Source organism: Lagopus muta, chromosome 2 (assembly GCF_023343835.1).
Source record: "Lagopus muta isolate bLagMut1 chromosome 2, bLagMut1 primary, whole genome shotgun sequence".
In the NCBI taxonomy this organism is placed as follows: Eukaryota; Metazoa; Chordata; class Aves; order Galliformes; family Phasianidae; genus Lagopus; species Lagopus muta.
The window spans coordinates 17087129-17111889 of NC_064434.1; the positions used below are offsets into that span (position 1 = coordinate 17087129).

Genomic DNA, 24761 nt, shown 5'->3' on the forward strand with positions numbered 1-24761 from the left:
GTGGTTTCCATGGAAACAAACCGGAGGCATTACCTTCAGACCAAACTGAGGGTACGAGGGCTGCCAATTCTTATACTGTTTCTAAAAACAGTAAGATCAAAGATAAACCAAGCATTCACAGAACAGAAAATATTCTGACCATAAGCTCCTGATTTCTGCATTGAGTCAGCATTAACCACCTTCTAAATGCATCCATCATTTTATTAGAAGAATTCAGAAAACTCACTTATATCTTCTGCTCATCAGAAAACTCAAGAGAAAAACAGAAGTTCTGCACTGATTATTGGCTTGTTAATGAGTATGGCATTTCAGTCACAAAAAGTGAAACACCAAAACCAGAAATCAAATGGATGTTGACCGTACTATCAAAAATGGGATGCAAATGAGTCACTATACAATGTTACGTATACATATGCAGTTATATGTATATACATATCTTTCCAAAAAAGAATATGAAATAAACCTCATCGTATTCAGGTTCAAAAGAATGCTAGCAAGACTACAGAATCTGGATTGTAAGAGATTAGATATATTTTCACAAACAAACACACCATTCCTCATTTTTCTATAATACAGCCTTCAAGTATTTCATGACTTAGAAATTATTTTCTACATTTTTGCATATGAAAATTGGCTCATGCTTTCTAATCTTGTTAGCATTGTAGCATTCCATTTGCTGAAGCTCTACTTTAATTTGAATTTCTAAATAGCTTGCAATTGGTTATTTTAAATACATTCTCAATTCTGTTATAACCATGAAAAGCTTTCAAAAGTATTATGAAACTTTCTCTAAGATAAAGGTACTCATATTTCAAAGTAAGCCTTCTGTCTGTGTATTTCACAGAACACACAATGTTAGCTGAGAGAAAACCCCTTACTACATATAATATAGTAAGGCTGACAGTACTCTGCTGTTAGCCTGAATTTTGTCCTCTACATTATTTCCCATTTTATTTTTAACTGTGTGGATAGCCTTTGTCTCTCTCCTTTTCTTTCTCAGCTCTTGAAAAGGTGAGGTACCAAATAAAGCCAAGTTGGGACACCAATAGGTACTTCTAGTTAGACAGAAAACTGCTGTGACATTGAGGAGGAGGCAGTCTGAGAAGAGCCTGGGGAACAAATGCAAAACATGGTTTATCAGTTGCTGAAAACAGATTTTTGAAGAAATCTAACTTGCAAAAAAACACAATAAAAACAAGAAAACACTCCACAAGTATGCCAGAAGTCCTATATTCTATTAGTTGATTTTTCCCTTGACAACCAAACACCAGAAGTTCACATCTGACTGTGCAAGGAGCTACCTAAGACAATAGGAAGAGACAAAGAGTGACAGCATATGTTCAATTTCACATGTCCCAATGAAGCATTTCATTAAGCTGAACAAGAATTTCTTGCTCTGCTCAAGATACTCTGCTCAAATAATGGAAGGTTTAATCCTTTCTGTCTCAACAGAAAATGAATTTGTTTTCTTTCTATACAGTAGCTCAGTACCTTCTGAGATCTAGTTCCATCTTCTGCTCACAATCAAGACTTGCAACCTGAATCACACATCTTGCAGGAAAGCAATAAGATGAAGAGATTATAGGGCATACTGAAATGTGTGTCAACAAGTAAGATACCCCTACCTAAACCATTTCACTTCAAGAGGAATAATTAAATATTCATGGAACTCATTTTGAGCGTTTTGCAATGCTATAATAGCATGAATGAATGAATGAATGAAGAAGAACATTGTTTATTAAATATTTTGTCCACAGTTGAGTTTCAGCAGAGCACCTTATCTAGTTTAGTCTCTGCACTTTAGGGTGTAAAGATGTTGGAGAGACTCCAGAAGACAGCAATGAGAACAAACAGAACTTGAGCACAGGGAGATGCTAAATTACCTAAGGTCAGAAAAAATGAAGTTAAAAATTACAAGTCTTCCAGCATAAGTATAAAAATAAATTGTTCCACGTAGATAATTTTTTTCCCTTTGAATAGGACATGTAGTTTGGAAATTTTCAGAAATGTAGGCTTGTGTGGGATGAGTAGATGAAGGATGAGAATCAGAATCAGCTTCAAGCACTTGCATTTAAGCGATGAAAACGCAGGCACTCACATGTGAACCAGGTAGCTAAGCTACCATCAAATTCAGTGAAGGTTAGAGAAATATTCTTAGACAAAACATAACATTTGCACTTTCTTGTCTGAGAAAGTTCCTGGATTTCACTGTCCCCATTGACAATGAGTATAAAGAGAGCTCAGTTCACATGCAGATCTCTCCTTTGTGTATACCTAAATTTACATCTGAAACTCAAGCTAAATCCTTCCCTAGAACAATTCTGCAAGTGAGGATGGTGAAGTTCTGGAAAAGATTGCCTATATATGTTGACTCAATCAGTAGAGAGTGGTTTATACAGAGTTGATCTTTCCTTGGGGCAAAGGCAAAGCTGTTCTGTAAAGCAGAATAGCCTAGCTCAATAAAACTTGAAATTATAGCTTCTGTACTGCTGTTAAACACTGCCTACAGCATGCTCTGCTCACTGCTTGTTCTCTGGGGAGCCACACAGCATGTGGTAGAAATCAGAGTTTGTTTCCCTGTGCATGCCCAAATAGGCATAAACGCAGATGACACTACATCACCACTCTTGAAAATGATTGTTTTAACTAGGCAACAACACCCTGGGTAAAGAAAAGAATTAGCTGAGGTTTCTTCCTACACCTGTCTCTGAAGGGTAGCAACAGCACTATGAGCAATTCTATTTGAGCAGAATCCAATTCCCAAATCTTGAAACATTTAAATTAACTTCTTGTTATAGATGATAGCAACATAAGGTTTTGGGTCTTGGTACAGTTTAGGCACAAACTCATTAAAAAAACCCTACTCATTACCTTTAAGGTTGTAGAGTGTAGTCTTACCCTTTAATTTATTCACTATATTTATACAAATTCTACATTTCACATGCTTATATTATTAAGTGCAGAATATCATTATGCAACCTGCCATCTACACTGTGGTATGCATCTGTTTTCATGCTCAAACACAAATTCATAGAATCATAGAATTTACATTTTTAAATTTAAATTTTTCTTTCTATTATAGATTTCCTTATTTTGAAGAATTAATAAATATAGTGAAGGAAGAAGGCACATAGAAACAGCTGAATTTTCACAGCAAAGTTTTCTTTTAATAAATGCATTTATGTTGCTCGAATCTCAAGTTACTTTGAAAACGATAGAGAAAATAGGGGCCAAAATACACTTAAAAAAAAAAAAAAGGCTTCAATATGCATGGTTACTGGTGCAATGGGCTCTGAGTCACCAATTAGTACTATATATATTTTTTTTTTAATGATAGGCTTAGCCTATCTAAGATGTACAGTAAACAAGACCTTGCTGTCTCTGTCTACTGTCCAACCTAGTTAGTTAAATCATTTTCCAGAAACAACCTGGCCTACAGGTCAGGAAGGACACTCATTCCAAATCTCTAAGTAGGCTAATTGAAGCTAACTTTGAAGAAGAAAGATCCTCTGTTAATTTGGTGTGTGTGGGTGAGTGCACATCAATACCACAAAGAGCTCCATTATTGCTGTATCAAAGTAAATAGCTGAAAAAAAGTGAGTCAGGGAGATGAATGATGAGTTAAGTGTTAAGTAGACACTGAGTGCAAACAGAAAGTAGCATAAAAGTTGCTCTTAGAAGGAATGTGGCATCTGTTAACTCCTTAATTTCTTCTGTGCTAGATCTACTTTTTTTTTTTGCAGATCTTTTTTATACTGCATGTTTTTTACTACAGGATTCAGTGAGATACTGCTAAAACCTTTGATATGCTAATTCAGTTTGTGGGGATTTGGGAAATCTTTCCCACATTAAAACATATCTTAAATAGTTTTTGTTGCATTTGATATACCATATTCATTGCTAATAAGCTACTAGCATTTAACATTGCTTGGAACAATTCCATTCTAGTCTCTGAATCCTATTCATAAGCCAATATGGGACTAACACTGTGCCTCCAGGAGAGCTTTGAAAAGTTCTGGGTCCCGATAGAGTGAAATTTTTCACCTGCATCATCCTGTTGTCTTGGCAATAAAATATGGAAAATAATGTTTTTGTCCTCAGAGTGCAGGAATTGTAATTGTTCCTGATGTGGTGCCACATTTTTCTCATGTTCAGCAATGAAGGGCCAAGAACAATCAAGCTAGTGCTTGTCAACTCATATCGTCCGGAAGTCTACTATAGCCAGGTTAAAATATATCTGTCTAGTTGTGGCACAAATCCAGAGTTTTCATATGCCGGTTTTTGAGTGTTGAAGAGCATGTGTCCACATATAAACACTGTCTGGATCAGCAACTAAAGCTTGATATTCTATGTTCATACATGAGAGTAATCAAAACTAAACGTCTAAAAAGAGCTGGCTTTGAAAAATAACCTGCAAAATAATTGTATTTGAGCAGGTGTATGCTCTTCCTCGAGAGTGCCGTTTACAAAAAGATAGCTTGCACCTGTTCAGAGTTTCATAAAACATGTAATACAAGACCTGAAAACCACTAGTTAAATAGAAGAATTCAAGAAATGCAAATTGAGTAGGATAGAAGAGTAGTATAAAGGAACTTTTGTGAAAGAAATGTAGAGTGAATGGTAGGATACAGGGACACTATAAGAACAGAAATGGAGCACTTACTGTTGAAAATATTAAAAGACTATATTAAAAGACTATTTTTAGAACCTGGTATACTTTTTGTATCAGTATTTATCTATTCAGGAAAGGAAAAATGTTTTTCTGATATACATTGATAACCTACAGTGTAATTAGAGAAGGTAGTTAAGTATAACCCAGAGAGAAATCTAATGTTGAGAACTAATATAGTAAAAATGTGAGGAACACTCTTGTGTGCATTTAAGGACTAGAGATAAAACTTCTGCATTAAGGAGAGAATTCAGTCAAGTGCCAAGGCAGAAGGGAAAGTAGAACCGAATGCGTGAATTAATCACTGAAAGCACCCATGAAAAGAAGACAATTTCTGCTGTGATACTTCATGAACAGTACTTCTAGTCATACTTAACGCAGGTTTACAAAGGATGGACAAAAAATGATCTAGCAAGTGCAATTCTATACACAATATCACAAATATTGAAGAAACATTCACAAAAATTGAAGTGATAAAGAAAAAAGGCTACTGAGATAAAACACAGAATGGAATTCCTGTCATACAGGAAAGACTATTACAGCTTGATTTCTTGAGTCTAGGCAAATAAAGAGACTGTGACTATCTTCTTCAAGCAGTCAGGATGTGTAGTAAAGGATAAAGCAGAGGAATAGACTAGAAAATAATACTGTATGAGACAGTAAGTTTAAAGAAATAAGCAAAGCAAGCCTGTGCAAACAATACAAGAAATACAAGCAAATTGTTACATTCTTTTAAAGCTTTAAATTAATATTGCCTCAGTAACTTCTTAACAAATACTTGAAAACACTTCTTACAAAACATGAAAACAGTCCAAAAACCCAAGGCTGATCCTTTTTAAGCGATTTGAAATTGTGTTTGTTGTACTGATGTGTGAGTCTTATCTTTAAATCTTGCACTTTAGATAAAAGTAAAGAGCTCTCAAAAGTGTCTGTCAATAGAAAAAGCAGTCTCAGAGATACAGTAACCCTTAGGGGACAGATGCTGAAAGTGAAAAGAGACAGATCATAACACATAATATCTTATATACCTTAAGCAGCTATCTACAAATTACAGTCGGGTGCACTGATGTACAGTGTTAACATTTCCAGACAGCTTTACAGGTACCTTTGAGTTCTGTTCACATAGCTTTTAGTACATCTCTGAAATTCTTTCAAGTCTGCTCCAGTATCAGAAAGCGAATCTATGATAGCTTTTTCCTACCATAAGAATCACTGAATATCAGAATTTAAACTTCTCTTTGGAAGGTAAATCAGAAGATCTCTAGCCCACGCTCACACACGGGAAGGCAAAGTTACTGTGAAATCAGAATAGGATGCTCAGAGCTATATCAGAGTTTGTTCTGGAAAATCTCTAGGGATGGAAACTGCACAATCTCTTTGGGCAGTCTGGCCCACTGTCCTCGTGGTTCGAAAGTTTCTCATTAGTCTGAAACTCTCTAGTTTCAGCATACACCTGATGCCTCTTGCCTCCCACCAGGCAGCCTCTTGTCTGCTCCATCACTTCCCCTTGGCACTGGGGGCTGCTAAAACCTTCTCAGCTTCAGCCTCTTCTCACAGGGCAAATGTGCCAGCCCTCCTGATACTCTTCATGCCGTTCACTGAGCTCACTCCAGTTTATCAGTGACTTTCAGTCAGTGACAGTTCAAACTGGTGGCCCAAAACTGGATATGCTCAAACATGCTGAGCTCACGGGGTTAATCATCTGCTCCAGTCTGTTAGTGCTCCTGCTAACACAGCCCAGGACAGCTTGTCTTCTCCACCTCCAAGTCCCATTGCTGTCTCAGTCTGTTTGTTGATCACTGGGACCCCCAGGGGTTAGAGCTACTTCCAGGCAGGCAGGCCCAGCTGTGTCATTGCCTGAGGCTCCTTCCAATGTGCACAACTTGGCTTCTGCTCTTACTGGATTTTGTGAGGTTCCTGTCAGCCCATTCCTCCAGCCTCTCCACATCTCTATTTTTTTTTTACATTATCTGCAAACATGAAGGACAAGAAGTCAGTCACCTCCTTTAAATCGTGGAGTAAACGTGATATCCCAGCATACAATGCTGCATACTCCAGTCTCCTGACAGATTAGAATACGTAAAGACTTTATTTATTTTTTTTAAATTATTTTATTTAACTTTCAGAAAACAAAATCCGTTTCTAAAAGCAAATTATAAATTATTTACCAAAAAATTGAAACCTCCCAAATAAGGAAGAATTGCAGCATGAGACTGATTTTCTTATCTGCCATTAAGCTACACACTTCAGAATCATACTTGTTCCTGAAAAAGAAGTCTAACAGGAGTGATTTTTCAAACTAGGTCCAAAATTTTAGCCTATTTCAAATTCAATTTGAAAACTTGCTTGCATACTGGCATAGAAATAAGATGATTACTTAATCTGGGTCTGACTCTTTCACCGAAGCACAAAATAGCAGTAAAAGATAAGAAAGGATGACATTGGACCATTTCATTTTGATTTAAAAGGACTATGACAGAAGGGGGAAATATAGGAACTATGAAGTCTTCGTTGTGCATAAAGATAGCAACATCTGAACAAAGTGACATCTGGATAAGGTTGACAATGCCATGTCCAGCAGGTGTTAAATTAAAAGATATTCTGAGAGAAAAGAGCAGATTGGAGACCTGTTCATAAAGGTCAAGCTGGTGCAATCACTGACAATTTGATCTATTGCTAGGTGTGACTGTGAAAGCTGGATGCTCAAGGCAGCAATTGTGAAGTCATCAGAGTCCTTTGAGATCTGTGTGGCTGATATACATTGAAGACTTCAGAGAAGGAAAGAAGACAAATGAGTGTATATTGCAGCAGTGCAGAAAGAACCATTTACTGTTCCCAGAACATCAAGGAGAGCAAGCTGAAATATTTCAGGGACATACCAAGGAGAGATGGAGATCGATCAGCAAAAACAATAGTGCAAGGCAGAACTGCAAGCAAAAATGGAAGCAGGGATTGGGTCAGCAACAAAACAGATTTCCGCAAGCAATGAAGGGATGTCAGGTCTTGTGAATCATGATGCAAAGGGCCACTGACCTTCAAATTTAAGGCAGAGCTTGATAATGATGGATATAGGTAATTTATCAAACAATGATGTCAGATGGTAAGCAGCCTAGTTAAAAGACACATGAAATGTAGCTTTATGTTTCTGACCATTCAAGCACGATGATGCTTTTTTTGTAATAGAAGTTGTAGATTTCATACACCAAAATTCTCCTTCATACTCCTTCATCCTACTTCAAATTCATAAAATGTATCTAGACATTTGTTACACACAAACACCATAAACATTCCTATACTGTAACAAATACAGTATTACATAAATTGGATAAGAAACTTTTATAAATTCACATCACGCTTTAAATATTCTCTTCCAGAACTTAATGTTACATTATTATTACAACAAACACATTCTGTTTGTTTCAATCTTAATGAAATGAAATCATTAATTGTTCCTTAAAATTTTCCTCAGTTTTAGTGAGCAATGCCATTATTTGTGAAATCTTTATGTGCTTTTCAACATTTTCACAAGCACATATGCTGTTTGTTTGCATTTTACTTCCAGAGTATGGCAGTGCTGAGACATTCTGCAGGAATCACTTGAGATTTGAAGAATGATATGGTGACAAAAAAAAAAAAATCTTATACATATGTACACATAGATTTTGTTACAAACCTATCTGTGCCTGGATCACAAGTACAATTAATAAATAGGAAAAAAATATGTGCTAAATTATCAGTAAAGTGAAGTTTGCCTAATGAAGTACTGAATGAAAGCAAAATGGCAAAATTTCTTCTATATATGGCATGTTTTAACAGCCTGATGCCCTTTCAAATTTACTGTATAGGAATTATTACCCCATTCTGTTGCTACCTTTACTTATCTTTAAGCTGACATTTTGAGGTGAACATTTCATTTTCTATCTGGGCCATGCTCACTCCCTGTCTACCATTCTAGTACCTCCAGAACTCAGTGCCTCCCTCTGTGACTGAAAATGGGATTCTTAATATTATTACAGGTAGTTTACCTTGAAATGGAATTTCATCCACAAAAATACCCTGGTGGTTTAAACAGTAACACTAAACTCTAGTCTTTTTTCCTGCTCCACACTATTTCTACACCACCAAAATAGGCACCAGGACTTTTATATCTGGCCTGTATTTCATCCTTAATCTGGCATCTCAGTTCTGTAAATTAGGATTAGGTTTATGAAGAAAATAAACTTTCTGTCTCATATGCCTATTATGGTATCTTAAATAGGAAAATGATCCACAGATATGTTAATTCCTCTTTTCACCTAAAACTGACAAACTACAGATGCAAAAACTGCTGATGTTCCCAAATGTTGTATACGTGCAGCTTTAAGTTGCTACTATATGTGCCTTTCCACAGAATCACAGAATCTCAGAATCACAGAAACACCAAGGTTGGAAGACCTACAAGATCATCCAGTTCAACAATCCACCTATCACCAATAGTTGCCACTAAATCATATCCCTCAACACCAAAATTCAAACATTTCTTTTGTTACAAGCAACCTGAATGAGAGAGAATAGCTCTCAGCGCAGGGCATTAGATGCATCAACTTAATTTCTCTCTGTATGTTGCACTTGACAAATTACAGCTTCTAAATATGAATGAACTGCTTTAGCTACCTCTGTCTGCACGTCATGACTCCTTGAAAAGCAAGATATATGGCTTCAAAGATTTTTGCACGCTTATAGACCAAAAATAAATAACACTATCTCACTTAGTTAAATAAAGTGGGTGTCTATATAAATCAAGAGATCTGCCATGCTTTCAGGAGACAAGTTGGCAAGGCATGGATAGCGCTTTATGATCAGAGTTCATGCACTTAAAAGAAGTGTGTCTCGGGAAATTATTACTTCAAAGTCATACTACTATGTATTCTGTTTGGAAGGTATGTCGATAACTCGGAAATTTGTCAATAAGTAGCAAATCAAATCTGTGATCAGGTGAAACAATGTGTTCAAAGCAGGCTGTGTTGATGGCAACACAGAATTTTCTGTGCTCAGCTCTAGCCAGCACCTTCTAACTCACCCTCTTGCTCTGTATACATAAGATGGTTATAGCCTTCAGAGCACTTCTTGTCCCTTCAGTCACAACGTATTTAAAAATCGTATTACAAAATAAACTGCAAGAGATTTGTTTTATTTAAGGAAGAATCTGTAACTAACAAGGAATTCTTGGGAGGCAAACAGCTATGTGGTCCTGTCTTATGCCACTGTACTGTCAGCAGCTATGAGCAGGTTAAAAAAAAAGGAAAAATACAACAAAGGTAGTCCTAGCTACTGCAACAGCTGGGAAACAGAACAAAGACATTGATACAGAGGAACAGAGTTAGTTTATATGAGTGAGTGGCTTGCTATGACCTTTGGCATGCATTTCCATATTTTTCATTTCCACATCTCTAATTTTTGTTTTGTTCCTTGCATTGAGTGACATTGTTTTAAATGTAATTTTAACTTACAATTGGCTATGTGGATGCATAATTACTGCCAGCCTAATCACATAATTAGAGCACATATATTTACATAATTGCAATACTTTATTAGAAAGTGTAGTTACAGTCTTAATGGAATTATGTTTAATAAAATACTAAATATCCTCACAAAACTTAGTCAGATTATATACTAAAGCACTACAAGGCACATTATTGTTTTCTACCTTCTGTCTCCCCTTAGGTGTTAGATCACTACATAAATAATTTAAGTATGTTAAATAGAGATGGGACAAGAGTGATTCATTTTTTGAAGACCAGACCCAAACTGTGGAAGGTTAGAATACAAACAACTTAATATCATCCATTTATTTTACTACAGTAATGATTCTTCATGTATAACTCTAAATGATTCTGCCCTTGGTATCTCCACACAAACCAATAAGACAAGTCAAGCTCTGCAAAGACCTTCTAAGTGGAAGTATCCAATAAACTGAGGATTGCTCTGATGGATTATATTGATTGTATTTTATTTGAAAGAGGAATCTAAAATCCTATTGGAAGCCCTGTAGTAAGTTCAGTCTTTCCTTCAGTGGTAATAAATGTTTGACTTCTCAACTCTGGATACATTTGTAGTTTCATTCTTCCACTGACTTTAAAAACAAATAAAACAAACTTTGACTTTTGCCATTGATTGGTTCAACAATTACTGGAGGGGTTCATATTAAATCTGTATTTCTCTCTCCTCCCTCTATATTTTTCCCCAAAATAAAATTGAATGAGATGTGCAACTGCCCTGATTTTCTAAGAATATACTTGAGAAGTAAACCACATAAGATCCCAACATTAAAAATAATGCGGCTTTTCTTTTTTTCTTTTCTTTTTTTTTTTTTCTTTTTTTTTTTTTTTTTTTTTGAAACTTGGCACTTCTGAAGTAAATTTAAGCATAGCAAGACATGACAAATATAATTTCTCCTATTCAAGCTTGCATAAAAAACATTAATTATGTTCAAGCAGAATTTTGTGATTTATCCCTAAATTTAAAACATGAATTTAAAAGAAGTATAATTGTACTAGGCATTTAGATGCAGAAAGAATACTCTTAAAGAGCATGTTGGCCCAAATCCACATAAAATATTATCCTATATACTAGGACTTTTTCTATTTGCATCTGTTGCAAATGCTAAAAATTGCAACATTCAGCAGGCATTATTCCTGTAACCTGCTCACTGAAGTGATTGCCTGTGCATATCCAAGACTAGTTAATAATGGAGAGCCTTGTCCTCGAGAAAACCTATAATTTGAATACTCCATATCGGAAGGAGTGTCATTTAACCCTGTAAGGAGAAGGATGACCCATTACAGATACTTACTTTCTTACACAACAGGTAGAAGTGTTAAAACCATGTTTCAGAGGTGGAGAAGGAGGAAAAGGCATTTCCTGAGATTATCATCCCAACAACATGACATTCTGTCCTCTATCTCAAGAACAGCGAGAATTGATTTTTTAAGCTTGAAGATCTGCAGCCTTATATTCCTAGAGACACAAAAAGAGGTTGCAGTCAGTGCTGAAGGAGGTTATACTACATGCATACTATAAATGGCTGCTGAAATTGAAGGTATATCCATGGTGGGAAGCTAACAAATGTGCATATATGAGATCACAGTCTAATTTTTTTTTTTAGGTCATGAGAGCATTTGAACTGTGCCTCTCACAAGGTGCTCTATTAGATTCATAGCCAAAAAAAGAAAAAGAAATGGGATGAAGATTGCAATGACAGCAGCAGCTACTGTGTAGGTGATGGAAAGAGACAGGAGCAGATGGTGAACTAGGTACAGGACATGTGGTGCCCTCCCTGACCAATGTAGTCCCAGAGGACCCAAGAAGTTCTAGGTTGATGGTAGCAGGTGGTGAGGCAGGTCCTTGGTACGACTGAGAAGCCCAACATAGAGCAGCAGGAAACAGGTAAAGCAGTGAAACTGAAGGGAAATCTGCCCATCACAACAGAATGAGGACCATCCACAAGAGAGGAATATCCACACTTCTCCATCTAGAATTTTGTAAATAAGGTTACTTGCAGCATCAGCCAGAAAACAATTGAAGGAGACCAGTCCATATGCAAGGAGAGCAGAGACAAAGCTAGACACAGTGCATCCTACAGCAAATGCTGAGTTGAAATGGAAATGTGGATCCCATAGGAAAGGACTTTGGGAAGAAATTGCAGATGTGGTTGCTTAAAGAGATTAAGACTGTTGGTGCACTATAGATCTTGACAATCTTTATTATTTTTTTTTTCTTCTTTAATGAGTGACATTAATTAAATTTCAACTTGATGTTGCCATCAGTTTTACATTATAATTACAATCCCATTTTAAAAGTAGTCTGCTTATGATATTGTTTAGTTCATGATCTAATTTAGGAACTACATTTACTATAATTTATTAGCATTATTATCCTTAAATAAGGCTACTATTCAAGCAATACATTTTCTGACACATTTTTTAATAAGTTAAACAACTACACTTGAAGTAATTGCCACTTGACAATTTGAAGTATGAGTTTGTTGAAATGATAATTCAGCTGAAAGAAGCAGCAGAAACTTCCTGTGAGTCAGAGGGAGCACCTCTTCCAGGTAGCATCCAGCTGTTCCACAAGAATCCAGATTATGAGTACTGGTCAAAAAAATTCTTTAATCCGCCTTCAAGAGCAGCTGTGGGCATCTTCCCTGTTTCTAGAACAATAAACACTTTTTACCTCAGCATATAAATGCAGCTGTGAGGAAATGTCTCCTGCACCACGCCTGTAATAACTATTTTGGCTTATTTGGAGCAAGCACACATCCTGCTGTTCTTAGAGGATATACACGAATGTGGAGTATATATGGTTTATTTCAGTGGTCACTGGTTCAACTAGCTGATTTCCTATCCACTGGATGTTGTCCAGTTGATGGTTAAACTGAGGCAACCTTGGGTCCCATTTCTTTGAATAAATGGGACATGACATGAAAAACAAGAAGAGTGCTACATGAAATATAGATTTGGATGAGGACTACCCAGTTTTAGGAAGTTTACCTGCATATTCTCTGCAGGTATGGCATTATCAATATGCAGACTGCCAAAAAGTCTATAGTCTGTATGTTCTTTGTCCAGAACCATTGAAGACATAAACATACCACTTTGATTATCATTTTTGCTCTGATACTTTACCATGTTTTATTGCTTAATTCTGTGACTAGACATCAGTATTCGAATTTTTATCCACATGCTACAGATGGTTCACTTTTTTTGTTGTTTTTTTGTTTGTTTTTTTTTTTGTCTTTTGTCCATGGCCAGCATTCCAAATTCAAATTCATGTTATTATTTGAATATATCAGATATTATCTTAATGCATCCTATATCATTCAGTAAGAAATTGGTGAGGCAGAATTCATTTACATAATGACTGCATAATTGCATTGATTTTTTGTGCTATCAGGACCACTATTCAACATAACTCCTCATCACAAAAAGAATATGGATGTTTTTAGAGAAAAACAAATTTACTCAACATGTATTGGGGAGGAGAGGTGCTGCTCATTGCTTACCTATCATGTTTTCTTATTAGAGCATTAAGCAGTTAAGAGTAGCTGAAGACTTGATTTGAAGTGATCACAAATTTTTTTGGACACAGATAAAAAGTAGATACCTAAGTCTCAGAGAGGATTAAAACTGATTCCTTTCATATGTTCTGTAATGCTGGAGGCAACTATCACCTGCATTTTGAACAAAAAAAAACAACTTCTCTGCACTATACCACACTTGTATAAAAACACATAGGCTGAGTATCTATCCCATGTTTAACTTTTGCTGCAGTTAAGAACAGGATAACATTTTTAACTTCAACTCCAAACCACATGTAATATATATGTTTGACTCAGCACAAATTTGCATATCCCTGTAGCAAAAACAAACATAAAAATATGGTCTCCTTATTTCAGAAACATTGCTCGAGGAAAAGTATAGTGTGAGAATCTTTCTCATAGCAACCTACAAGCTATACCATCTTCTGAGGAAGGAGAGTCCTGACTTTCAGATCTCTTCAGTATAAGCAATTCATATCTGCAGGCATTTCAGCAAATATTGTCTGAGAAGGTTGGAGTAAGAAAAGTGAATAGCTACATTCTTTGCACTGTACTGAAGGTGGGCACTGTAAAAAGGAAATACTGACAATAATTTTGTGAGAAGAAAAAACCAATCTCACCGGGCAAGGTGAAAAACTGCATTTCATGGAAAGTCATTGATTCCAACAAGATGTAGATTTCCACAAGCTGACCAGCCATCAAAACCTGCAAAAAAGTTAGCATAAATTATGCAGTTTTTCTAATCTGCTAATCTCTATTCTGTCTTCACCAGGTAATTCTGCTGTTTAACAGTAATCATGGAAATAAAAGTACTTCCAAATTACAGCAATGCATAACTTAAGATATCTGCAACACTACATCAGCTAGACAGCATGACTTTCCAACTGAAATAAATTAGGTCATTGGGTCAGCAGTACCTGTAAGGCCAAAAATGTAGTTTTAGCTTCTAAAGAATTCTCTCCATATGCTTTGACTTGAGAACATTTCCCTACTGTTTTGCTGTTGTTTTTATCTTTTGCTTTGTATTTATCTCCTAAATACTCTAGGAGAGGTATCAAAGGCAGATTTTTACCACCAGGTGCGGCACACTTCTGTCATATCATATATTTCTTATGCACTGTACACATATATATTCTCCCTTAGTACTAAGTTCTTCTTTCTGAGGTTCTAACAGCACAGTGCTGTATAACCATACAGTGCAAATTGCAGTCACTATTTGCAACCTACTTTTGTAAGACAAATACTGCATTTCAGCCTCTAGGAATCAAATGTAAGTCAACTTGTGCCCATTCACATACAAGGGAAAATGTTATTAAATCTATAAAATACACTACTAAAACTGAGAAATAATGCATTCAACGAATTAAGTGGACTTTTCTTTGAATATCCAACTATTTGAAGGAGATCTTAGTTACTTTTGAGATAATAAATCTCTTGCTCCAGTATTTCTTTAAATATAGATTTAGGAAAATGTCTAAATAGTTCCAGATGGAAAAAGAGAAATTGTTCACCAACAAGTGAAGGTCACAGCTGGCCAGTTTGAGTGGCCTAAGACAAATGAAAGCCAGACAAAAATTTAACAAACATTAAAAAAAAAAAGAATAAGACTGTCAGATTGCACAGCACTAGGATCATGAGATTATCAATATAGTGAAATAAATGAGTATCTCATTGAATCTATAGACTTAGCATCTACCCACACAGAGGAAAAATAGCAAGAGCATGTTTTCATTTTATAATACTGTAGGTTAGGAGTTGTAGCAGCATTATTCTACCAGAGAGATATGGGCTACAGGAGTCCATGGGCACAGATGTAAATACTTCAAAAAGTCTTAGGCTAAGGCACATTGCCACCATTATAGTATATTCTGAAAGAAGAATATGTTTATTCTAATAGAAAATTTCTGTAGATTGCTCACACAGACAATAGGCAATTGATGTCTTATTCAGCTGATTTGGATTTGTTGTTTTTGGTGGGGCGAAATATTATATAGAACATTTATCAGAGAGTCTATCTTAAACTGACATTTCAGTTGAAGACTGGTGTGGAAAAATGAAAGAAAAACATGATTATAAAAGCCTCCAGATGTAAGAACTCGAGGAAACGCCGAAACAATAACGTGCCACCTCTCATTTGAAATTGCTTTGGCACGTGCATCCTGAAGAGCGATCAATCTTCAAAAAGAATTCAGGGCAACATGAAGGTGGTAAACTGGTCTTGCGCTTTCCCATACTAAAGAGCAGAATTAGGAGGAATGCATATAATATGACAAAAAATAAAGAAAACCAAACATGTTTTCCAGAAAGAAGTTACATCTCAGTGACTCACTCAGGTTCCTTGAAAGACAACAGTAGAGAGACAAGTATCTGGATTTCAAAAATGTTCCAAGAGTCACCCCTTCCATTCTCACGTTTCTGAAGAAAGTGAGTTGTTGTACAATAACAAAGAAAGTCTGCACATACTTAAATACTTAGATAAAAGACAGGAAACAAAATACAGGAATAAATGGTAAATTCTCACAGTAGAATGACAGGGATGTGTGATACTGTACATCAGTATCTAAATGATGTTATTCCACATGTCAGTGATTGATCCAAAATAGCATTACTAGCATTGCAAAGTGCAATGAAACTTAAGTTATCAAATGCAGTAAAGGCAAGGTCCAGTGGTGAAGAGTTGTAGAATGACCTTAACACTAGTGACTGGATGACAAAATGACAAATAGGATACAGAGTAACTTGAGATAAAATGAAGTAAATTAAAGAATAGGTTCTAAGTTTGCTTATAAAAGGAAGTGACTGTTCCATTGTACAATTAAATCTTGGGGCTATGAATGAACCAAAACGCCTTCTCATTTCACTATAGAATCCAATATACTTCTAAAAACATCATGTTTTATAGTAAGGGTCCTCAAACAAATGAAAATTCTTATAAATCATTTATTTAAAATTACTTACTTACAATACTGTGAAACACTTAAAGGGCTAGAAATAATGTTTTTAATGCTCTTTATGAGTACATTAATTCTGTCATTGCCTTATGATCTGCAGTGTCAGATTTCACTCTGCACATCTTCAAGGCACTTAGAATATTACAGTAAAATAGTAACAAAAATATATTCAGTTTGCATTTCCCAGTTTCACATAGGAAAAGATTTGCACTGTACAAAATGAAAAAATATTTCTCTAGAAAACAAAACCATTTTCCCTTAAAACAGCTTGCTGAAGCAATACTATTCCTACTAGAAGTGCTCTATATTTTAGCAAAAGGAAAAAGAAGGTACCTGTTTCTGACATACGTATGATACTGAGCATTTCATGGGGCTTTCTTCCTCACTGAGCCAATATGGAATAATAATAATAACAATAACAATAACAATAACAATAATAATAATAATAATAATAATAATAATAATAATAATAGAAAATATGCAATTTATTTATCTGAATTTGCCAAGCCTCAGGGAGCAGAGGAGTTCAAAATTAACAAAGTCACTTGTCCCCTTCTTATGGATAAGGCAACTAACATGAAACTAATATGTTATAAAATACTAATTGGCTCCAGAAAGTTTGTATAGTTTCTTAATACCAGTGCCATAGATCTGCAGAAGCAGAACAATCACTACCATCTGCTTATTAAAACAATACTAAAATCAAAGAGAGGCAGAATTTATTGCAAAGGCAAACTCCACTTCTCAAAGGCATACAAAGAAGCTTGCTGCAGCTCAAAGGAAAAATAAATTATATTTTAGATGTTGGTAATTCAGGAATAGAGAAGAGATTTGGCTAATCAATTTCCAAAGATTCTAACATTAAATACAAAGCTACACTAATTAAAATTCTCTTTACATTAAAATTTTGCTGCTTATAAGTTAGATTTCTTTTTTCTAGAAAAAAAAGACTGGAAAGTAAAAAAAAAAAAAGGTTTACTACACAGAGAGAAACAAAGGTTACTTAATGAGGTGAGTTTAGGTTCGGATAGGAGAGAATGTGAATTTCAAGGATATGAAAAGATTAGCAATAGTAAAATCCAGATTTTTACAATTATTATGCTTACAGGATAATCTCTAGGATCACCCTGTACATCAGCTGCTAAAAGAACAGGAAGGTAAATCAAGTGACTACACACTCTGCAATGTACACAAAGCTTGCTCAGTTTGGAGAACAGGAATACAAAACAGAGCAAAGCCTGGAACATAAGCACCATTATATTCATCTACACAGACAATCCAAGGTATTTTGTCATAAATATAATATGTAGAACAGCATAAGATCCTTTGCTAAATCTCTTCCAATGATTGTTTGTTTGCTTTACTGCAGGAGATGCAGTACAGGATCCTCCAAGAAAGTAACTACCTATGAACTTTCAAAATATAAATATCATTATACTATTTTGGTGTTTTCTAGAAAATATTACACACAAAAATCTGATGTTACCTGATAAAATCAAAACCTAATATTCCATTCTTGCTCTTCAGTCCTAGAAGAAATTGTGTACTGGGCCAATTAAAAAGACCGTCTTGGTTCAGTAAATTTCCAGCAGCACATGCTTGAAGTAAGCAAATAAGGATAGCACAGATACATTTTCTCTTCCCTGCATCCTTTCTACATCATGATTCCATCAGTAGTTTATCAATTGTCATTACTGGTGCATGGAGCAAATTTGAAGTCATGCTGCCTGTACCGGCTGGGCACAGATTTACTTCGGAATTACTATGAGAACAGTCTGCTGTCTTTAAAGTAAAAGATCTGAGATAAAATAATGCAAGAGAATTAACTTTTTCCCTGCTTAGGCGGAAAACAAATCAGATTGAAAACTCCAGCTCCATTTTATTCTTTTAAAAATTACTTCTTTTGTTTTTATGGATTGTTCCTACCAACATTTAACAGAACAAGTAGGAAGAATAATACAGTGTTTACTGCTGAGAAATATGGATTCAGTTAATACATCTTTTGAAAATTGTCCTTTATGGCTTAAGGCATTCAAGCTCAAATGTTCAGTTTTGTGTATTTAACTTGCACTGAAGTTTCCTGATGCTGAACTCCAGGGCTTTTATTTATCTTAGTCTTAGTTACTATCTGAACATTCATGTGTAAGATAAGGTCTTTAAAAATGCAAAATAGAAAGCAGTCTCCTATGATCACTCCCAGTGCTTTACAATGTTTCTGTCTCTTGCCCTGTAGATACCTTTTAATAGGAAAAACAGGAAAGGTGTTAACACCAACTTGAGGGATCACCAATCATTGAAACAATATACTTTAGTCTCTTCTGTCATAATATAAACCCAATATAATCTTTGATTTTTTATAATTTTAAACAGATAATTTTCAAGATGTAAAAAGCATTACTGGTAATGTAAATAGCATTACTGGTAATTAATAAATACTGGTAATACCTTCAATTCACTAAAACACATTGATTACTGAACTTTGTTAAAACTCCTGTGCACAATTCCATAATTGCTATATGGTAACTATTTAAATTTTACTTAGAAGAAAAAATTATTTAACCAAAATTAATGTGAAGTCTTCATGTACTTGCGCTCTCATTAGATAAGTTGTTCATCAGTCAAAATAAGGACTCACAAAAATGAGATGCATGTTTCTCTACCATTGTCAGTACAAGCTGGGGGTTGAAAGGACTGAGCACAGCACTGACAAAAAGGACTTGGTGTACTGGTTGGATGGGAAGCTGGACATGAGCCAGAAATGTGCACTCACATCCCAGAAAGCCAACTGTATCCTGGGCTGCACCAAAATAAGAATGGCCAGCAGGATGAGGGAGGTGATCCTGCCAGTTTTCTCCACACTGGAGAGATCTCACCTGCAGTACTGCATCCAGATGTGGAGTCTTTGGTGCAGAAGAGACATAGAACTACTAGAGTGTGCCCAGAGAAGGCCCACAAAAATTATCCAAGGGATGGAACACCTCCCTGTGAGGACAGGCTGAGAGCTGGGGCTGCTCAGGCCAGAGAAGAGAAGGTTCTTAGGAGAACCAACTTTTCAATATCTAAAGGGGATCTCTAAGAAAGAAGGAGATGAACAATTTAGCAGGATCTGTTGTGATAGGAGAAAAAAAAAAGGGAATGGGTTCAAACTGAAAGAGGGAAAAGTTATATTGGATATAAGAAAAAAGTTATTTACAATAATAGTAGTGAGGCACTGGAACAGGTTGTTCAGAGAGGTGGTGGATGCCACATCCCTGGAGACATTCAAGGCTCTGAGAGACCTGATCTAGCTATACGTGTCCCTGTTCACTGCAGGGGAGTTGCACTAGATGGCCTTTAAACGTCACAGAATAACAGAATCACAGAATGGCCAGGGTTGGAAGGGACCTTAAGGATCATGAATCTCCAAGCCCCTGCCACATGCAGGGCCACCAGCCTCCCCATTTAATACTAGACCAGTCTGCCCAGGGTCCTATCCAATCTGGCCTTGAACACATCCAGGGATGGGGCATCCACGACCTCTCTGGGCAGCCTGTTCCAGCACCTCACCACTCACTCTGTAAAGTATTTCCTCCCCTCCCTCAGCTTAAAATCATTTCCTCTTGTCCTGCAGTTATCAACTCTTTAAAAGAGTTGATTCCCCTCCTGTTTGCAGGCTCCCTTTAGGTATTGAAAAGCTGCAATGAGGTCACATTGCAGCCTTCTTTTCTTCAGGCTGAACAAGCCCAGCTCCCTCAGCCTGTCTTCATAGGGGAGGTTCTCTAGTCCCCTGATCATCTTCATGGCTCTCCTATGGACCCTCTCCAACAGCTCCCTGTCTTTCTTGTAGTGGGAGCTCCAGACCTGGACACAGTACTCCAGATGGGGCCTCACAAGAGCAGAGTTAAGGGGGACAATCACCTCCCTGTTCCTGCTGGCCACCCCTCTTTTGATGGAGCCCAGGATATCATTTGCCTTCTGAGCTGCAAGGGCACACTTTGGCTGGCTCATGATAAGTTTTTCATCTATCAAGACCTCCAGGTCTTTTTCCACAGGGCTGCTCTCAATGCCTGGGATTCCTCCGGCCCAAGTGCACAACTCTGTACTTTGCCATGTTGAACCTCATTAGGTCTCTCGAGCCCACCTTTGTAGCCTCTCAAGGTCCCTCTGAATGGCATCCCTTCCTTCAACCGTGTCAACCATACCACTCAGCTGGGTGTCGTAAATGTCCCAAGTCAAATGATTCTATGATTCTATAACACAACAACAGGAAGATGGTGATTCCTGACCATCCTGTAACCAATAACCATTTATCTTTCAATAACCATTTTGTGTAAAACCTGTGCTATGTAATTTGCTATATTGCCAAAACCGACAAAAAATAAACCTTGCCAATCCTCTAAACTGCTGCCAGAAATGAATTTGTGTGCTGGATAAAATAAAACTGAAATGCAAAGATGAAAGGATGGCTGTATGCTTAAGACAAGCATGTAGGTCTTTGAAAGTTAACATCCAAAACCTGCACTGTGTCTCTTGTGTAAGCTTGAGCAACTAACCTAGGGCCTTATTTTCTGAAGAGCACTGGAGTCATTATCAGAGCCAAAACACTTCCTTAGAGAAAAGACTGTAAAGTGTGTCAGATGTTGTGCTCTTCTCAAAATGAGGGCAATAGGCACCAAAATGGAAGGCAGTGAGCATGAAACCATGCTCAAGAGACCTCCTGGATCATCTACTCTACTTATCTGATAATGAAGGCAACCTATAGCAATATCCTTTTTATAACTGGATACTGTTTTACTTAAACAAATTAGGATTTTGCCTTCTTCAGACAAGAATTTTTCAAAGCACAGCCATATCTCAAAAAAAAAAAAAAAATCAACAATAACAACAACAACAACAAAAAAACAACAACAACACCAAACTAGCACTACACCACATTTATTCTAATTTCTCACCTAAACTAATTTATGTCCTTGTGCCAACACATTTTTAAATCAAATACATCTTCTCCCTTCCCCTACTGGTGATTAATCAAACCTTTTTCAATGTCCACTTTGAAAGCCTAGATAAGACAGATTTCTTTCCAGTCTATCCTCAAAAAATAATTTCCAGGTACTTAAAAAAATTTCTTTCCACTTATTCCAATTTTAAAAATGTATCTTTCTCAATTTTGAGCACAAAGGCTCAGAGACCTTATGAGATGAGAACCTCCCTGCCTGCACTTGAAATACTTTTTTCAAAATGTGCTCAGGTAGCATTTTCTCTTTTCATGATCACATATATGCACATTTTATTCCCTGCCTTCTATACATAAAGAGCCATTAGTTTAGTGATTTCCGTCCCTAATTCATGACTATGTTCCCTGTGCTATTAATACTTTTTCGTAATAATACTATTACTCTCAGTCCTCATGATCATTCAGTTTTGCTATCAAATTATATTCTGATTCTCCTTTTTGCTAAGGTTATTTTGTGACCTCAATCATTTTCACTATCAGGCATCTACTTTTGCCAATTTTATTTACGACAGTATTAAACAAAATGGTCCAAAGACTGATCTTGGAAAAATTGGTATGTAATGACTTCCTTCCAACCCAACAGCTCCCCTTTTAACTTCACCCAAAAAAGCCTTTTTTTTTTTGTTAACCAGATCTTTATACACATAATAGCATTTGCATTCAGCTTCTGCTCCTGAACTAATAACCTCTGATAAAGCTCTGTATTCAAAGGCTGCATTTTATTCTAGATAGATGAGATCTGCTGCAGTTCACTTGTCTGGAAAATCAGTTATATTCTCTTAGGAAAGTATCACATTAGTGTCACATATTCTCTGTTTGGTAAAGCCGTGTTGTGTCTTGCCTCATTGGTTATTTACTTTGACTTCTCAAGTTCTTCACTTCCGTAATTGTTCCAAAATACTGTGTATCATTAAGTTAACATTAACAGTCTGTTCCTGGCAAGTAGAGGGCTTTTATTTTCCAAAATATATACATGCTATATTTATTTATTTTCAATCATACTATATCCAATTCCAAATATTATCTTGGCAGCAAAAGAGGAATTTCATGTGCCACCTTCTTCAATATTCCAGCCTGAAGGCCATCCAGACTTAGATCCAGAAGTCTTCCTCTAAATTTTATATATAAAATATAAGAGATCTTATTAGGAAAATATGATTTTGACATTGAGTGTTGAGCACTATTCTCATATCCAAATTGGGTAGCCTTACTCGGCAACAGATTTCAGCTGCCTGTAAAATAAAAATAAATAATGAAAGTTGTCATTTTTTGCCTAAATATGTCTCCAAAGTTTCCAAATCCCCCTGCACAAAGAATTCCAAATTTTTTTTGTAATGATTCGAGGTTTGGAGAAAATCCTGAGAAAATTAAAAGAGCCAAATCTATGCATTGTTGGGAGGGGATAAAAAAAAAAAAAGATTGAGTAGAGATTTGATTGCAGCATTGAACTACAGGAAAATTTCCAGACACTGAAATGCTTAAGCAAAGAGAAAAAAGTCAATGACTTAAAGTCAAAGCAGATGAATTTGTCAGAAACAAATGCATAATTCTTCCAATGAACATGGTTAACAAATGGAACAAAGTCTCAAGAGAAGCAGCAAATTTTTTCTCTCTTAATGCCATCAAATCAGATGATAGGGCAGAGCACAGCAGCCCTGGTACTAGCAGCATGCTAAGACAATTATATAGCTATGGATACTCTAATTGAGGTAGTATACAACTATCAGTGTCTCACCAGGACTGGTGAGTTCAGTTACATTTTCAGAGAGCAGAAAGGTGACCAAGACTTTCCAGGAGTTGCACCTACCTTGAAAATGGTATGGATTGCACCGAAGAAAATCGTTCAGAAGAATCAAGATAGAAGAAATTTCAGTCCAGCTGAAACAGATCATTTCTCCCAAAATATTTATAGGTAGACTCCTGAAAATGTATGGCAAAACAGCACTTCTTTTTAATTAAATGTACAATAACACACTTATTAAATATACAAAAAGTTGAAAGATCAGACATTGCAAGCACTGATAGAAGAAAACAAAACAAATAAATACAATCTTAGCTGAGTGTTTCAGTAACAAAAGGATCCAATAAAGTACAGGTATTTCAGAAACAGCATTATAAAAAATTAAATGTCCTTGAAATAAAGCATCAGAGAGCATGAAGAAAATGAAAACTCAGATCTTTATGAAAGATAGGTTCTTCATATACCAGAAAATAGATATAGCTTTTTTAAGGCTTTAAAATCAGAGTTGGTTATCAGCAAAGTCTATCAGGGAGAGTGACATTATAGGGAACTGCATTGTCAGCACAAAAGAGGCACTCCATTGTACAGAATACAGAGACCTGGAAGAAAAAATAAATATCTGCAGACGCATTTCAGTCCATATTACTGCCCATGTGCACACCAGGTTCCACACCTTTTCTTTCTGTTGTATAAGGAGTCAAAAGAAACCTGTCATAACTATTTTTTGTCATGGTCTGTCAATTACTTGACAGACTGCTTTTGGTAGTTGCAAGAAAGGGAAGGGATGATAACTTCAGGTTACACCTATACTGAGGATTCAACAGTGCTGTAGAACACTGGTGCTACACTGGATTATATGGTCAGATACAACATTATGGCAAGCATCATAATTCTTCATATATCCAAGAATAATGGTTATGCCAGTGATTGATGTATTCCTCTGCATGAAAGCACAAAGATAATGTGAGACTACTACAAAGAGAGAACAAGTCAAGACTGTTGGTGAGATCAGGTAGTCACACATGTTAAGTCTGCAAAATACAGGGTCTGCCATGAAAAGCCTCTACTAAAAGACAAAGAGAGAAAGGAAGAGGGAGAAGTGGCCATTGGATTATTTCCTTGCCTATTGCAGAAGACAGGAATGAGTTCTGATATGGCTGACAGAGTGGACAAGAGTAAAACTTGAACCTTATTAAGTTTGCTAGATCTGTTTGCTATATATGTATTAATGTTACAATAATCATTTCTGACTTGTTCAGTTGCTTTTTAACTCTTTAATCTGGAAACTTCAACTATAGCTTACTTAATAGCTCAAGTTTAAAGAAAAG

General features: G+C 36.1%; 1 long non-coding RNA gene across 1 annotated transcript; it reads right to left on the minus strand.

Moving 5' to 3' along the window:
• Nucleotides 1-243: 243 nt before the first annotated feature.
• Nucleotides 244-23596, minus strand: LOC125689124 (uncharacterized). The gene is made up of 4 exons (XR_007375057.1): nt 23500-23596; nt 14369-14453; nt 11502-11665; nt 244-1109 (listed from the first exon to the last, which is right to left on the minus strand). It is a non-coding gene; the product is annotated as an uncharacterized LOC125689124 (long non-coding RNA).
• Between the last annotated feature and the right edge of the window lie 1165 nt (nt 23597-24761).